Here is an 11,457-nt window from a genome sequence, read left to right as displayed (position 1 = left end):
AGTGACCCGCCCCGCTCCTCCCCGCGCCCGCCCTGTGTCCGCGCTCTCGGGTGCCTTTCCCGCCGGGAGGCTCGGCCGGTGTGCTTCGTGCTGTCGTGACCGTTAGTTCTTCTTCCGGGGAGGGGGCGGCCGGAGGGGGCCCAGCGGGGTGGCCCAGCGGGACGCGGGCGGCGCTTCTGGTCCCGAGGGGGCAGCTGCAAGGTGGGAGCCGCGCAGCTCGGAAGACGGAGGAGGGAAATGGGGCCCTTTCCCCTCGGTTGCATCCCCCTGCCCTCCCTCCCCGCACCCACGTGCCCTATATTCATGGCAGAAAATGACCAAATCCTGTGTATTTGTTTTATATATTTAATAACTGTTTTAAATGAAAGTTTTAGTAAAAAAACAAAACAAAACAAAATCAAATTGCTATTGCTGTAGGAAGAGAAGCTCTTTGTATCCAAACCTAGTATTTGAAGTTTCTTGTTTTTTTTTTTTTAATTTATTTAAAGGTGGGGGAGGGGGGAGGCATGGGAAGGATTTCACACCCACATATTGTTACCGCTGAAAATGAACTTTATGAACCTTTTCCAAGTCGATCTATCCAGTGACGTGGCCTGGTGGGCGTTTCTTGTACTTCTGTGGTTTTTTTTTTTTTTTTTTTTGGCTTTTAATACAGACATTTTCCTCCAGAGATGCGTATGTAGCTTTTTTCTTCATTTGATTTAGGAAGAGGAATCCAAGAATTACAAAATGTTGCCCTGAAATGTGAGGGAGGGACTCTCCAAAGTCAGAGAGGGGCTCCTGCTGCCTGGCTGGCCCGGCTGGGAGAGGGGGGAGATGGAAACTAACCGTGTTACTTACCCTAACGGCAAATTCACTTTCTACCCCAGCTGCCCGCCAACACCCACCCCCACCCCACCCCTCGGCCTCATTGACGTTTGTCATGGTGGCACACAGGGTTTTCTGTCATTTGCCTTTTTGTCCCCTGCCTCACCATCTGCAAAACACCCAGTAAAATACCAAAATGGTAAAATCAATCATTCCCCTGAACCAGGTATCTATCCTTCACGGAAATGACTCACTTTAAAAAGCAAGAAGCAGGTAGATACCCTTTTCGTATGTGTAAACCTTAGCATATGAGCACATTCCAAAACCTAGTTTGCAAACCTGAGGCTTTATGTTGGCATTAATAAGATTTTTTTTTCCCCCTAAGGTAAGCTCGGTGACTGCTGGACAGTGGTTTCAGATCCTTCCCAGTTTTCAGAAGCAGAATAAATGAAAAGTCCTTAAAGTGGCCTGACGCAAAAACCATTTTTTTTTCAACGTTTATTTATTTTTGGGACAGAGAGAGACAGAGCATGAACGGGGGAGGAGCAGAGAGACAGGGAGACACAGAATCGGAAACAGGCTCCAGGCTCTGAGCCATCAGCCCAGAGCCCGACGCGGGGCTCGAACCCACGGACCGCGAGGTCGTGACCTGGCTGAAGTCGGACGCTTAACCGACTGCGCCACCCAGGTGCCCCAGCAATCTGTGTCTTAACAAGCACTCCCAAGGGGTCCTGATGTCTTTCGAGTTTGAGAACTGCTGTATGCTAGTGGAAGGGAACCTTCAAAAGATGTAGCCTCCTTTAATCTTGAGATGTATCTATTATATCAAAGAAATGAGACCCCCCCCCCTTTTCCACAGGAATCTGAAGGAGAGGATCCAGGGCTATCTCTTGCCGAGGCCAGCCACGAGAGAAGGGGGTGAGGGTGACGGCCTTCCCCTACTCCAGATCCAGATGTTGAAGTTCAATGTAATGCAAACCCATTAGCCTCACAAGTCACTGCAGATGTTCTTATGCCCCAAAGCCAAGGGGGTACGCGAGTTGCCCTCTTTTTTCAGCCCTGGGGTATCTAACAGGAGAAAACCAGTAACTGCTAACCTTGGTCAATTTTCATATAATCACGGTGTTTGTAATTCTCGAAGTCACATTAAGGATTCCTGGCAACATACATACACACACACACACACACACACACACACACACACATGCTCTTTCTCTCTCTCTCTCTCCCTGCTTTTTCCCAAGATGGAAACTAAGGGTCAAAGAGGTTCAGCGTTTTGCCTTCAATCACAACTACGTGATTGTGGAGGCAGACCTGAGACTAAACCTTCAGTTAAGTGTCCAGCCCTTGATTTCAGCTTAGGTCACGATGTCACAATTTCGTGAGTTTGAGCCCCGCATCAGGCTCCGCGATGACAGCGTGGAGCCAGCTTGGGACCCTCTGTCTCCCTCCCTCTCTGCCCCTCCTCCACTCACACTCTCTATGTCTCTCTCCAAATAAATAAAAACACGTAAAAGCTATGCATATATGTGTATAACATATGCACACACTCTATATACCTACATGCATACATACATAGGATCGGCCCTAAATGAATACTTTCTTAGGGCAGGGCTGGAATATCGATATCTATTGCTGCAACAATAGACCTCCCTAAAGGAAGGTCTGGCAATAGTAATTCTGCCAATTTCCAGAATTGCCCATAGAGCCTGCACGTGCATGTAGACATACGTGTATATTACGCATGTATAAAACCGATGACTGGGGGCGCCTGGGTGGCGCAGTCGGTTGAGCGTCCGACTTCAGCTCAGGTCACGATCTCGCGGTCCGTGAGTTCGAGCCCCGCGTCGGGCTCTGGGCTGACGGCTCGGAGCCTGGAGCCTGCTTCCGATTCTGTGCCTCTCTCTCTGCCCCTCCCCCGTTCATGCTCTGTCTCTCTCTGTCTCAAAAATAAATAAAGGTTAAAAAAAAAAAATTAAAAAAAAAAAAAACCGGATGGACTGCTTGGCTTCTTTTCATGCTGACTTTGGCGGCTCTCTGAGAGCCAGAGCCCCAAGCAGGAGGCCACACAGTAAGGATGGAGCCTGGGTCCCTCCTGTCCCTTTTTCGTGAGGATTGCCCACTGGGCAAAGTAAGCCAGGCCCTGGCAGGCACGGCGGTGGGGTCTGTGGGGGTCTCGCTAGCATAGTCTCAGTAGTGAAACACTTCCACGTATGCGTTTTATTTAAAGGCCAATCAGCGAGTGCACGTATGCCCACAATCCCCAGATTCCAGCCCATTCTTCAAGCCTCCTGGGGACAGCTTGGGCTGCTAGTGACATAGCTAAGTCCCCAGAATAAATCATCACTCCCAGTTATTTTTGCTTCTCCTGAGAGAGACTTTACCCGTGAAGAGGATGTGTACCCACCGTCCAAACTCCAGCCACTGCTATGGGCTGCCCTACTGAGTTGCCTCGCGTTCATCGTGAGAGCCCCCCCGCCTGGATCTGAACACCCTTGACTCCCCTAGGGCCTGCCTCAGCCGAAGACAGCCTCCCGGCCCAAAGCCACACCCCCTTCCTGGGGCACCACATCCAGGGACCCATCTGATCCACGTGAACATCCAGCCCTCCAGGGGAAGCTCTGATGTCCTCCCACCTTCAGAACTCCTGGCGGGATTGGCGGAGGCTTCCGCTGAGACTCCACGGAGGCTTGGCCTCTCCCCTCTGGCTGTTCCGGCCTCCTCCCATCCCTTCCCTCCCACAGCTGTCAATCCAAGAGCACTCCCTAACAAACCTCCTGCCCACTGATCTCTAGCTCCCAGCCCGCTTCTCCTCGAACCCAGCCTGTGATGGGCACTGTACCTAACGAGATGTGGAACTGTTCCAGCCACGTGGTCATTAGAAACAAGGAACATCCAGGACGCCTGGGTGGCTCAGTGGGTTAAGCGTCCAACCTCGGCTCAGGTCACGATCTCGCGGTTCCTTGAGTTCCAGCCGCAGATCGGTCTCTGTGCTGACAGCTCGGAGCCCAGAGCCTGCCTCAGATTCTGTGTCTCCCTCTGTCTCTGCCCCTCGTCTGCTCATGCTCTCTCTCTCTCTCTCTCTCTCTCAAAAATTAACATTAAAAAAGAAACAAGGACCATCTGAGGAACAGATCATTACCATTCTATTCCTTTTACACAGATCACACAGCTGTACTTTTTCTCTTCCGTTTGGGTAGTTCTGTAATATCCACAATCAGGGGTGATATGGGAAATAACCCCTAATTCCAATCAATGCCTGCTTAATCATTGCACCTCCTAGATTCACAAGTCGGAAGAAAGCCTGTTCCTTTTCTCTCTCAAATGATGGTATCTCTCAGGATACACCGGATTATATTTCAGTAGTATGCAGTCCCGACATCTCATCAGCTTAACACAAGAAAAACGTATTCCTTGCTCATGCCACACGGTCAAAGTGGGCAGGGGTTCTGCCCATTGGAATCACTCAGGGATCCAGGTTGAGGGTGACCCTGACTTGACAATAGGGCCCCATCATCTGGTTAGGAGGAAGGAAACTCTGGACGGTCTCACACAGGCAACTCAATGCTCCATCCGAGAAGTCACATCCTACCCTACTGATTGGAAGGAGTCATCTGGCCCCACCCAATGAGAGGGGAGCCCACGAGATCGTGTTTCCAGTCCCCAGAGGAGAGGAGAATCCGGTACCAGGAGCAGCATTGATTCGAGCAACACCCAACACCACTGTGACCTACAGGCCCCCCAGAAGAATTCGGGGACTTCGCTCGGCAGACAAAGAGTTCACCCCAGGAGTGCCATGCTGACTCTCCTCCTGTGGCACCTGCCCACACTGACAGCTAGACTGCCCCCCAGGGATTTTACAAGCGAAGGAGGTCATCAGCTTGGTGGCTGTTCCAATGTTTGGGCAAAGTGGGTCCCCAGAGAATTCAGTCTGGAAGATTTGGACAAAAATACACTCTGGATCCCCATGATGTAGGAGTCATCTAGGGAGCAGGATGGGAGAAAGGTTAGGATTAAAGTGGGGAGAAAGGAAAGGAGAGGTCAGAGCAGGCACCCCCTCTCTCCTGGCCCCGCCCCTCCCCCACTGCGCAGAAATGGCTAATTCAGTGACTTTGGGGGCAAGAAGGGAGTCGGTCTTCACTGTGCCGGTTCTCTCCTGTCACTGGGGAGAAACCATCCATTTCCCAGGTAGGAGAAGAGGTTTAAAGCTGTGAGGACTGGGAGAGTTAAGAACAAGTACAGACGTTGGGTGCGTGGCTGAACCTTCCCTTGGGAACACTGGGAAGACACATCCTCTAGAGCGGGCGCCTTGGCCTTTCCTGGCTCTGCTGTGCCTCTTGTGGGGCATCTCTCCCGGGGCATTACTTGGTCCTTCTGGGTGGGAGGACTGCTGGGGAGCACACAGCGTAGCAGAGCACAGGCTCCTCACTACACTCGCCGTGGGCAGGCACTGACCGGGCATGGCCTTCTGTTCCTGGCTCTTCCCTGCTCAGGCTGTGGTCTTAGGGCAAACTGCTCCCTGTGGTCGGCTTGTACTCAACTCCCCCCAAGGGCAACCAGATCTTTCTTGCAGGGTCTTGGTCTCTGGGACTTACTCTCTCGTTCTCCATCTTCCCTGGGTTCCTACCCCGAGGACACTGGTCCTCTAGCTCTCAGAAATTTTCAGGAGCCCACTCTTCTCTGGGCCTGCACTCCCCCACCCCCATCAGCTCTAACTCCCTCTACTAACGGCATTTCTCTTGGTGCCCCACCTCGCAGGTCCGTCACTGCTGGGCCCCTGCGGTTTTCTCCAAAGCCAAGGGCTCCCCTAGCAGCAGACACCTTACCATCCTCAGCCTCCTGCTCCTTTATCTGCCTCCTGAGAAGCACCTTCTTCTCTCACCCCCTCTTCCAGCTATCAGCCGAGTCCCGGGGTCCCCACGCAGGTGCTGACACTCGGTGATTTCTGCCGCACCCAGGAGAGGACAGGGTCTGAGCGCGTTCTGAGGAAGGTGGGGATTCCCTGTGGTCCTCTGAGGACTGGTCACATGCCTGCTGCTCCCCCAGGACAATTCAAGGCCTCTCCTGGCTGCGCCCTGAGCATTTTCCTGGTGTTCTCACTGCCTGAGTATTCCCAGAACTATCTCCTAAAGTCCTTGGCTGAGCTTCTGTGCCGCTGAGGACACGCGGTCGGTTATGCGTCCAACTCTTGATTATTTCGGCCCAGGTCACGATTTCGCAGTTCATGAGATGGCTCCCCGCGTCGGGCTCTGCGCTGACAGTGCGGGGAGGCTGCTTGGGATTCTGTCTCTCTCTCCCTCTCTCTCTCTCTCTGCCCCTCCCCCACTCAGGCTCTCTCTCAAAATAAATAGACTTTAAAAAAAATAAAAAACTTTCAAAAAAGGAAAGACGCTTTGCCGCAGAGCATCATCTTTGCACCCTTGCTTGAACACAGAGGATGTATATTCGTCGTAGAAGCATCAGAAAGGTCGATCAGTAAACAAGAAAGAGAAGAGAGAGTTCGTCTTTCCACCTCCCCCAAGAGAAGCCCCGCCAAGCATTTTGGGGCACCTACTTCCTGTCTATTTTTGTACACCTGTGTCCATGGCTAACTATTTAATATTAAAAAATGGGATTGTGCCGGACATAACTGTTTTTAAAACTTTTATTCTACAGGTGCTGCACCACAGAAAAATGAGAGACTACCCTTCACAAGAGAAATGACTCCGTATCGGCAATAACACCGGCACCCACCAAGCGACCGTGGTTAATATTTATTGACAAATGGCCAAATGCATCTGCTATACATATTCTAGCCCTAGGGTGCCTGCTTCTTAGAGCTTTGCTGAGGGGTTCTTTGGTGGTCCCCTGCCTTTGCAGAAGGTAATGGAGGGGCTTCTCAGGGCCAATGAATCATAAAGACTGTGTTCCTAACAGGTGGGTCAGAAATCAGTCGCACAGGATATTGAAACGTATCCAAGGGCCAAAGGCCTGATGGAGATGGGGTGTAGGCATTGTGGTGGGGGAGGCCTGCTTTCTTTCTCATCCCAAATTTATCATCCGCAGACACATGTCAAAGCCAGACCGAACTTCCCACCCCTCCTGGAGAAATGTGTCCGCTTTGTGTCTGAGCTTCCGGATGGGGCTGATAAGGAGCACAACTTTAGAGGATGAACAATGTGATTCATCTCCTCGGGTCGTAACCACAGACCCGCCACGTATTGTCTGGGTTTACTTGATGTCTTTGGAGCGAAAACGAATTCCGAGATTCAATAAGCAGGAAGGATATTGCTCCTGGAGAATGCTGCCCCCAAAGCTGTCACAGCTCCACATGGCCAAGTAAAGCCATACACAGATGGGCCTCCTGCAGGGATGGGGGCTGAAGACAGAACACCCTGGGAGAGGACCGAGATGGAGCCAGAGGCGGGGGAGGGGGTGGAATCGGCCACGAACAGGAACCATCAATGGGTCAGAATGTTGGGGCGCCTGGGTGGCTCAGTCGGTTGAGCGTCAGACTTCAGTTCAGGTCCTGATCTCTCAGTCCGTGAGTTCAAGCCCCGCATCGGGCTCTGCGCAAAATGTATTCAGCACCACTCCCAGTGATTGTGTTAAGGTCTTCTGGGGTGAATCTTGTCTAGGATTGGGCTCCCTAGAGGCAGAGTCTGAGATGGAAAGACTCACACCCAAGATTTGTTAAGGGGTGTCCTCCAGGGGAGGGGACTGAGGAAAGCAGGGATGTGGTCTCGGCTGGAGTCCGCTTTGGCCTGATCGGCTCTAGAACCAGCTCTGGACCAGCTCTGGAAGAGGAATCGTTCCACAGTGTTGCCCCACCTGGGGCTGGTCTTCTGTGGTCCCATTTCAGACAATCACTTGGCCAAGGTCCGGGTACAGGGGCTGCATAGCCTCCCTGGCAGCTCCTACTTAGCCGGGCCCAGTTCTCCAGAGAAACCCTCCCGGCGGCTGGGGGAGAGGGACAAAGGCCTGCAGAGGGAATCTGGGCGGAGGCACCCACAGGATTCACTGCACACCCTACCTGGCCCCTGAGTCCCATCCCAGCAACGGCAGGATGAGCGGGTGAAGCTCAGACCTGCTTGTCAACCCTCAAACTCCTACCCCACTTGTGCGCTGACCTCCGGGCCTTTGCCTGTCTCAGCTGAGGGCTGGCTGGCTGGCCTTGCCCCCCGGATGTCCTGCACTTGTGCTAGGGAGGGGCTGTGGGCTCTGTCACACTGGCACTCCCTCACGAAGTGTAAGGTGCCTGCCTTCACCTCTGCGTTCAAGGGTTGTTGGCGTTCAACGCTTGCGTATAAGGGAAGTCCCACAGGCTCAGAGCAACTATAAATCATATGTAAATGGGTAAGTGTGGCTACATTCCAGTAAAACTCTATGAACATGGGAATGTTAATTTCGTAGAAATTTCACGTCCCGAATTCTTTTTCTTTTTTTTTTCATCTGTTAAAAATGCAAAAATTATTTTCAGCTCCCAGGTTGTAAGGAATCTCTACACGCGACGTGGGGCTGGAAACTGCAATCCTGAGATTAAGAGTCACGTCGTCTGCTGACTAAGCCAGCCAAGCGCCCCAATCCTACAATACCATCTTTAAACAAATTTTTTTTGGGCACCTGGGTGGCTCAGTCGGTTAAGCGCCCGACTTCGGCCCAGGTCACGATCCCACACTTCATGGGTTCAAGCCTCACGTCGGGCTCTGTGCGGACAGCTCAGAGCCTGGAGCCTGTTTCAGATTCTGTGTCTCCCTCTCTCTCTGCCCCTCCCTCACTCTGTCTCACTGTCTCCCCAAAATAAATAAACATTAAAAAAATTTAAAAAAAGGTTTTTTTGGTGTTTAATATTTATTTTTGACAGAGAGACAGAGAAAGAGAGAGTGAGCAGGGGAGGGGAAGAGAGAGACACACACAGAATCTGAAGCGGGCTCTAGCCTCTGAGCAGCTGGCACGATGCAGGGCTTGAACTCATGAACTGCAGGATCGTGACCTGAGCCGAAGTCAGACGCTTAACCAGCTGAGCCACCCAGGCGCCCCTCCTACGATATAATCTTAAAGTTTGGCGAAGCTTTATGCAGCATGTTTAGAAGCTCTGTGTCCTTTTCTCTGTCTACCTGGTAGATTACAAGGAACCCAGCGTGTTGAGCCGCACCAAGGGTGGGCAGCACATCTCTTTCAGGTGTGCATGACCCTGAGCATCACCCTCGAGCCTGCTTGCTCAGCGAGCAGTGCAGGCCAACAGAGGCAGAAGCTGGCGGCCAGACACACTGGCACGATGGTATAATGATGCAGCGAATTAGTTCTCAAACCCGTCCACAGAGGCCTCTCCGGCCACAATGGAGAATTCCCCTCCACTCCGGGGCATCTGACGTTACCTAATTACCACCTTTTGCAAGGGGGCAATTTTTTACATATTGTCTTTTATTTTTAAAAATTTATGCAACATTTGCTTGCTACACCACAGACCGTTTTCATAAAATGCAATTATTTAACTTTATCATCAAAGAGTAAAAGTTATTTTTCCTCCGGGGACACCACCAAGCACCATGGGGTACGTGTGCCCAGCCCCTGGCGTGGGAGCCCAGGAGTGTGGCCCGCATGGGTTATGAAGTGAGTGGGGGCTGGAACCAACATTCTGCAAAAGTCACTTAATCTTGGCGAACCCCAGTTGTCTCCTCTGTGAAACAGGATTGACAAGAATATCTACAAGACTAAAATGAGCCTTTTCCATCGGGAGAGGGTAAGTGATGCTGGGCATCCAATTTAAAGGGGAAAAGGTTTTAAAATGTGTTCTCTTCCTCTCTCTTTTATTTCTTACATGTAATTAATTTACTTATGGAAGGCACAGGGGTTTGTATTGTTCTGTTTTGCTTGGGGTATAACGTACATGCAAGAGATCACACGTATACAATCCCTTTCGACAAATGCATCCAACATAACCCAGACCCTAAGAAGATTCAGAACAGTTCCATCACCTCAAAAAGTGCCCTCGTGTCTCTAACCTTAACCATACCACCACATGTGCATCCAACACACACACACACACACACACACACACACACACACACACAGAGGAACCACTGTTTCCCATCTCTTTTGCCAATGGTTGTTTTTCCCTTTTCTAGAATTTCATGTAAATGTATCATACCGTGGACTCTTCTGTGTATGTCTACTTTGGCTCAGCACATCTGTGAGATTCAACTATGCTTCTACACGTTTCACTAGTGTTGTTTCTTTTTATTGTTGAGCAGTATTCCATCCTACCGGAATGGCCGGACCAGTCTCCAGGTGATGGACACAGGAGCTATTTCTGGTTCTGAGTGACTTTATTAAAGCCGCCATGAAAATTTACGTATGGGACATATGTTTCCCTTCCTCTTGGGTAAATACCTGAGAGTGGAATTGGAAGTCATATTTATAAGAATTTCAGGGGCGCCTGGGTGGCGCAGTCGGTTAAGCGTCCGACTTCAGCCAGGTCACGATCTCACGGTCCGTGAGTTCGAGCCCCGCGTCGGGCTCTGGGCTGATGGCTCAGAGCCTGGAGCCTGTTTCCGATTCTGTGTCTCCCTCTCTCTCTGCCCCTCCCCCATTCATGCTCTGTCTCTCTCTGTCCCAAAAATAAATAAACGTTGAAAAAAAAATTTAAAAAAAAAAATAAGAATTTCATTTTTTCCAAAGTTTCTGTGTCATTTTTTAAGTTCATTTGTTTATTATTTATTTTGAGAGAAAGAGACAGAGAGAATCCCAAGCAGGCTCCGCACTGTCAGCACAGAGGCGCTTAACCGACTGAACCTCCAAGTGCCCCAATTTTTGTATCCTTTTACACTATCATTAGCAATATATGAGTTTGCGTTTTTCCAACATTTGGTGTTGCCAGATGCCAGATAACCATTTGGTGTTATTTTTAGCTGTTCTAATGGATGTATAGCACTTTCTCATCATGGTTTTAATTTGCATTTCTTGGATGACTAATTAGGTTGAGCAGTTTTTTTCATGCGATTACGGGGCATTCATAGATCTTCCTTTGTGAAGATTCTGGGCCAGTCTTTAGAAAAAGCTTTGCCTTGGGGCACCTGGGTGGCTCAGTGGGTTAAGCGTCTGACTTCAGCTCAGGTCATGATCTCGCAGCTTGTGAGTTCGAGCCCCGCCTCGGGCTGTGTGCTGACAGCTCAGAGCCTGGAACCTGCTTTGGATTCTGTATCACCACCCTCTCTCTCTTCCTCTACCCCCACTTGTGCTCTGTCTCTCCGTCTCTCTCTAAAATAAATAAGCGCTAAAAAAAATTTTTTTTTTTTTTTAAGAATGAGAGAAATAGCTTTGCCTTCCCCTCGCGTTTGAATCCAGTCCCAGGATCTGACATTTTCTCAAGGCAGAGTACCAGGGAAAGCTCAGGTTGGCTCTATGGCCACTAAGCTTGGAGTATCTCTGCAGTACGAGATACCTGCTGGGAGCTTCACGGCCATCCAGTGGGAATTTGATCTGACCTACAAAATGTAGGGAACCTGGATCTCCCCCAAAGAATAACATTAAAACCAAGCGTGGGGCTCGGGAAACTGGGATGGTAAGAAACATCTGGAAACTGAAGTGTCCAAAAAAATTTAGAAGCTCAGCCCCAAAGAAATGAATCTCAAAATCGTCCCTCTGACTCTCTAGGTCAATGATCAAGTG

The sequence above is a fragment of the Herpailurus yagouaroundi genome, unplaced genomic scaffold (genome assembly GCF_014898765.1).
Source record: "Herpailurus yagouaroundi ecotype Mexico unplaced genomic scaffold, PumYag 193, whole genome shotgun sequence".
NCBI lineage: Eukaryota > Metazoa > Chordata > Mammalia > Carnivora > Felidae > Herpailurus > Herpailurus yagouaroundi.
This window is presented reverse-complemented; position numbering follows the sequence as displayed.